This window comes from Motacilla alba, chromosome 10 (genome assembly GCF_015832195.1).
Source record: "Motacilla alba alba isolate MOTALB_02 chromosome 10, Motacilla_alba_V1.0_pri, whole genome shotgun sequence".
NCBI lineage: Eukaryota > Metazoa > Chordata > Aves > Passeriformes > Motacillidae > Motacilla > Motacilla alba.
The window spans coordinates 4870075-4876074 of NC_052025.1; positions in this window are offsets into that span (position 1 = coordinate 4870075).

The following is a 6000-nucleotide window of genomic DNA, read 5'->3' on the forward strand; positions in this document are numbered from 1 at the left end:
ACATGCTTTAGTGTCAGAAGAAGCAGTATGTACTTACTATCAATGTAGACAAAAGCACAGTGGGAGGGGGAAGAAAAGGCACATGGGTACAGTGCATAAGGTGAGAAGCCAAAGAGAAATCACGTTACAATGGCTACTAGAACACAAACCAGAATGTTTCATAACCTTCTGAAAACTCCTGGCAGAGAGGCCAGAGCCTAAGTTAGTGCTCAGCATGTGAAAGGAGAATCTGAAGCACCAAATCAGTTAGAGGACCTGATCCAGAGACTACGTTATATAAAGCACTAGAAGATCACTTTCTTTTTTTTTCCCCCAAATTAGCCAATCACACATGTTATTTTCTGGACTTCAAATCTTGAGCAGATAAGCTGAAGGAAGCTGATAATATTGTTTTAAAGGCTAAGAAAGATAAAAGTCATTTTTCATCACATAGAGACAGGCCACTGTTGTATGGAGCTCAAGAGATGTGTAGCAGTAGTGCCAGCTGCATCAGAATCAGCATTACCTGAAGTGCTTTGCACAGCCTCAGTGAAAATTAATCAGAGATGACAGCTGGTAGATCACTCTGCTGTGTTATTGATCATAAGACAATCAGGCTCACAGTGGTATACTGTCTCCACTGAAGAAGGAAAAGGCTTGTGGTCACTTAAGTGGCAATTCAGGAAGAGATACTAATAGAAGATATATGAAATAAATAAGCTAAAGTTATTCTGTATAAGCTCTTAGAATCCTCTCAGCTTTCCAGACAGACACAGAATAATCATTGTTACTGAGCTTGTTTGCATTATTTGGGAAACAATCTGTACAAAAAGTGGGGCTGAATAAACTGACCCCATGTTTAAACTTGAACAAGCTGATTTATGAATCACTGTTACCTGTGAAGGAAATGCTATTAGCAATTCAGACCGCCTCAAACCCATTGCATCTGAGAACATTTCAGCTTCTAAAATTATTTCAGTTCGCAAACTTTGTGACTATGATGTTCAAGTCAAATGGCATCAGGCTACAAATTCATTTTAAGGTGGTCAAATGTCACAGAAAGTACAGGGTAGCCAGCATTATATATAATTTAATAAAATAGTGCAACACTCTTTAGCAATTGCTTACAAAATTAATGAAGTAGTCCTGTGAGCAATTAAGAAACTGCAGTTCCAATGGATCAGATCTTGTGGTTGGAGTCACTAGAGTCTTCAAAATCATTACGTTTATGAAAGGGTGAGTAATAAGGGCTCTCTCTGGTCTTTTTGACTCTCATTTTCATGAAACAGATCATCTCATCTCTTTGAAATTACCTCTCCACCAGCTGAAAGGTTACGTAGAGAAGTCACTAATTTTTCCACACTTATGTAGTGGAAAACACTAATTTCCTAAGAAACTCCATTACTGTGATTAGACAACAATCTATTAGAGTGCTGTGGCAAAAATTCTTTCATGCCTGGGGATCATGTTATCCTGACAGGACCTTGTAATAAAAGTCTCTTCATAATATATTGCAAAAACCTTTTGATCACTTGCAGAACTCACAGCCATTAGCAGGAAATCTCTTTTTAGACCTATAAGTAAGAGGTTGCCTATGTTACTCAATATAGAATTGTTTTTCATTAGCAGCCCAAACAAACACAGGAGCAAAGTACAATTAAGGTTCCAGTTAAAGAGAGTAAAATGGCTTTTCAAAGAAAATTAGGATTTCTCTGTGCTGCATAGTCTTTTGATTTATAATGTTAAATATTAGGCAGAAAAACCAACAGAAGTCCATTTAGTAGCACTCCCCATTTTAAAGATAACTTCAATGTTGTGCAACTCCTTCAAAATTTACTGCACTAAAAGAAAACATTTTCCTTCTGGCTCTGAATTTTTGAAGAGCTTTAGAGTGGCTCTGATTGTGTAACTCAGTTATTTGAAACTGGAAAGCCAAGAAGAAATGTGAGATAGAACTTCTCACAGCAGAAATGGTCATTATTCTGAGTAAGTTACCTGTTTATGCTTATCCAAGTCTGTTCTTGCTCTCCTGGCAACTGGAGCCTGTTCAACATAATCTGTATGTCAGGCAAGAGATCCATTTCATGATAGCAGAGCAGGCAATACAAACCCTGAGAAATACCAATAGGCTGCAGCTCAGTTCCATCTTTGACACTGATACTCCACTAAACCTTTCAGCAGGAACCATTTCTAGAGCTGCAGAACCTGAAATAACAAGAAGATACTGCTGGTTTTGGTCCCCAAATTAAAGCCACAACCAGTTCTTAACACTTTTTAATGCACCTCTATGTCAGTTTCTGTACCATTTGAAAACTTTTCCCAATGCACATTAAAAGAGACTGTTTTCAAATGATCCTCTCAATGAAAGTAATATTTCATCCAAACTTCTGTGCAGGCCAACAATGGGCTGTAAAAATCTGGGTGAGCTTCCACTGGTGGTGTTTTTTAAGAGGGCTGGATCACTTGAATCTATGTTGTACAGTTTCCATCACAGAGTTTGCTGCCATTCAAATATTTTCACCAATTCTGAAGATTCTTTTGAGAGAATTATTGTTTGCTGTCACTGTTGCCATATTGACAACTCAGCTAAGATGCATTTATTTAAAAAAAAAAAAGCTGTTTCTAACTCTCATAGCTGTGAAAATTTATCATGGAAAGGTGACATGATCTGTCACTGACTCAGTGATGTGAATCTCTGAAACATTTATTTTCAGAATTTTGTGCTATCTGCTCAGGGAAGATATACCTGTGAGATGTAGTGATGACAATTTATACATTGTATTTCAAAAGCATTTAGAAGCACAAATCCCAATGATTTGGGAATAATTTTTTTCACCTAAATTATCAAAGCACTTGGGAAAAAAAATCTAATTAGCTATTTCTCTGTTGATAATTCTAATATAAGTGTCCAGGTGATACCACTTCCAAATAATCCAAATGTCTCTTAGGCATTTCCTTTGAGTTTCCAATTTCTCACTGTAGCTCCAAGTTCTCTTTAGAATAATACCCCGCACTGTCCTGAAGTGCTGGTAGGCATGGAATAATCAGTTAAAATGCCCTACAATGTTTAAACTTCCATTTGTTTGACCTAAACCAGTAGTACAGGACCAATGCACACCAGCAGCAGAAGAAAGCTTGGTTTACCTTGCTGCACACCCTGGAGAACAGTTCAGAATGCCCTCAAGGCCAATGTGGAGTCCTGCTGAAACAGCCTCTCCTGAAGCTTGTGTCTGGCTGAGAAATGGGCTTAGCAACAGGAAAAACTGCAGATGATAAACTCACTGGTTACCTGGATTTGTGTGCAGAATGTGCAACCACTGTATATTAAGATTAAATGGATTTTAGAGATCCACTAGAGCTTCATAAAGTAAAAAAAAAAAAAAATTCTCCATCACAAAATCATGAAAAATAATCAGACAGTGGAGGAAATAATTACTTTCTTAATCTTTGCAGAGTGCTCAGAGACTGTAAGAGATCCTATAAAGACCACTTCACTGTACATTTAAGATCTTTGTAACTTCTAACTATGCAAACTTCTATACTTCAAATGTTATTTTTCTGTATCATTCTGTTGAGTATAACAGAAGCAGGTATCTGAATGATAAATGCTTTTTGCTTGTTCTCTCACAGGGCCAAACACCAGAAAACTTAATTCCAATTTTTGATATGAAAGCTAAGAACCCCCACCACAGTTACTTCTAGTAGAAAGTTGTTCTAAATTTTTATAAAGAAAAATAGAAACTAAGGGGGGTAATGACACTGAGTGAGTTTTGAGGTAAATTTTTAACTAAAAATTAATTCAGAATCATATGTAACTATTTGTTCTTAAAAGTTTTGCTCCTCTTTATCAACTCATTCTCGCTTTATTACAACTGCATGTTACAGAAACATCCTATGAGGAGATCTCTGGATAATAACTTTAAAATAAAAGTGATAGCAGTAATAGCTTGATGTTTGGTAGTTGCTACTTTGGTTATGTGAGTACAAGGTTATACATCACACTGCTTGCCTATTATTTTTTGTGGTTTTGAAACCTACAGACCAATTAATTGAATGATGCATCAAGAACAAATGTGCAAAAAGCATTCATATTCAAAACACTAGAAAAAATAACGCCTTTATCTTTTGTAAGAAAAACTATCACTCCTCCTTGCAGGTCTTGTGACTTTGCAAGTTTTACTTTTTTTTGTAACTAAAACAAAATCCAGTTGTGGTCACTTAGGGACTCTATTCTCTTGCTGGAAACACGTTACTCTCAGCACTGTAGCTGATAAACCTTATCTTTAGATATCTTTTGAGTAGTCCTCCTATTTACATTTGCCTCAATCGCTGAATACTCATTTAAGTAACTTCACCCACTTTAAAACCTCATGCTTGCACTTCTTCTGAGTGACAGAAGTATAAATTTTGGCACTGCAAAACTTTCTATCAATTATCTCTGCCTTTTGGTACATGCATCTTGTAAGTAAATATATTTGGGGTTCTCTCAGGGGTTGTTGTGGTTGAAGAGCAAATAACAGCATGGAGGCGAAATGAATCTGGATAGCAAAACACTTTAATCACAGATGTTGCAATTTCATCACTTACACCATTTCCCTGTCACATGGAAGGCATGATGTGGCCTGGGACAGACATGCTAGTGGTTCCAGCTATGTGCATGGTTCTAGGGTATTCATCTCCACACTTCTTGATGCTGGAGAGAAGGATTCCTGGATTCTGATGCAGATCCCCCCACCCTCCACCCCCTTTTCTGCACTATGTTTACCTCTGAAGCTTCCTCAGCTACAGGACCTGCTGAGTGTTCCCTGCAGACCACCCTGGTGGTTCTGGTTTAGCTGTGCCATCGTCTGAGCTCACCATCACCTTCTCTGACCTTCTGGCCGAGTCTTTATTGAGGACACGTGGTTGATCACTCTTCAACTGCTCTAACACAGCAACCAGTTAACCTTCCTAGGCTGCTGAGCATGGCTGACAGCACCAGGAATCCTATCTGCATAACAGAAATAAAACACTTCCTTTCTGTCCGGTTAAACATGAAGGTTATGCAGACACAAAGGCCCAAATGTGACATTCTGGTTATGCTAAAATAACACAGTCACCTCCCAGCAAGGGGCTTCTCTGAAAATTGAACCACAGTCTACTTTCAGATACCTTTCCCTCTAAATGAAATAACTAAATGTTGTCCAAGTCACACCCACACTTACTAATCTTCCATCCACAGATGGCCACTGGGAGTTCACAGCCCATACCATCTCTAAAAAAACCCCATCATCAGTACGGCCATGGGGAAGTGCTGTCTGTGCTCTACTGGCACCAACAGTTAATGCTCAGGACAGATACACCCCTACTAAAGCTTGCTAGGCCAAGTTCAGGAAAACTTTTAACTAGACATGGGAATAAAGCTGCTACCTGAAATCTTCCTTGGTACATTTAAAGCAAAACTTGTTACTTTGTTGTACAACATACAGGTAAGTATTTTTTACTACAGTGAAAATAGGCCAGCTGCCTGATTTAGCATTTAGAAATCTGGTGATACAGTGTAAAATTGATCTTATTTTCTTGTCATTCTATTACTACGTGAAAATAAAAGGGAGGAAAGAATTTTAAAAGCAAATATATTATTAGCTATACTGAGACTATGCTGAATTTACTTACTTGATACTGCATGCCAGCTGCAGCAATCAAAACAGGTGACTGATGTAAAAGCATGGGAAAAACATGCAGAAGCACAAGTCTTACCTCAAGTCTCTATATAAATATAATATAGCCAGATCATGTGTATCCCACAGTTCCAAATTTAAGAGCAAAAAACTTCCTATAGAAACTTAAAGATAGATAAACTTATTTCTAAGCACTGGATTTAAAAGATTGTAATCACGCTACAGGAGAAGAGGCAACCACTATATTCTGAGCCACACAGTTGAGCAACTGAAATTCAGTTCAAGGTGGTGAGCCCAGCTGAAGTCTTAGCTGGACAACATCTTTAAATCAGAGCTTTTTCTCTAAGAATAGAAGACAAGG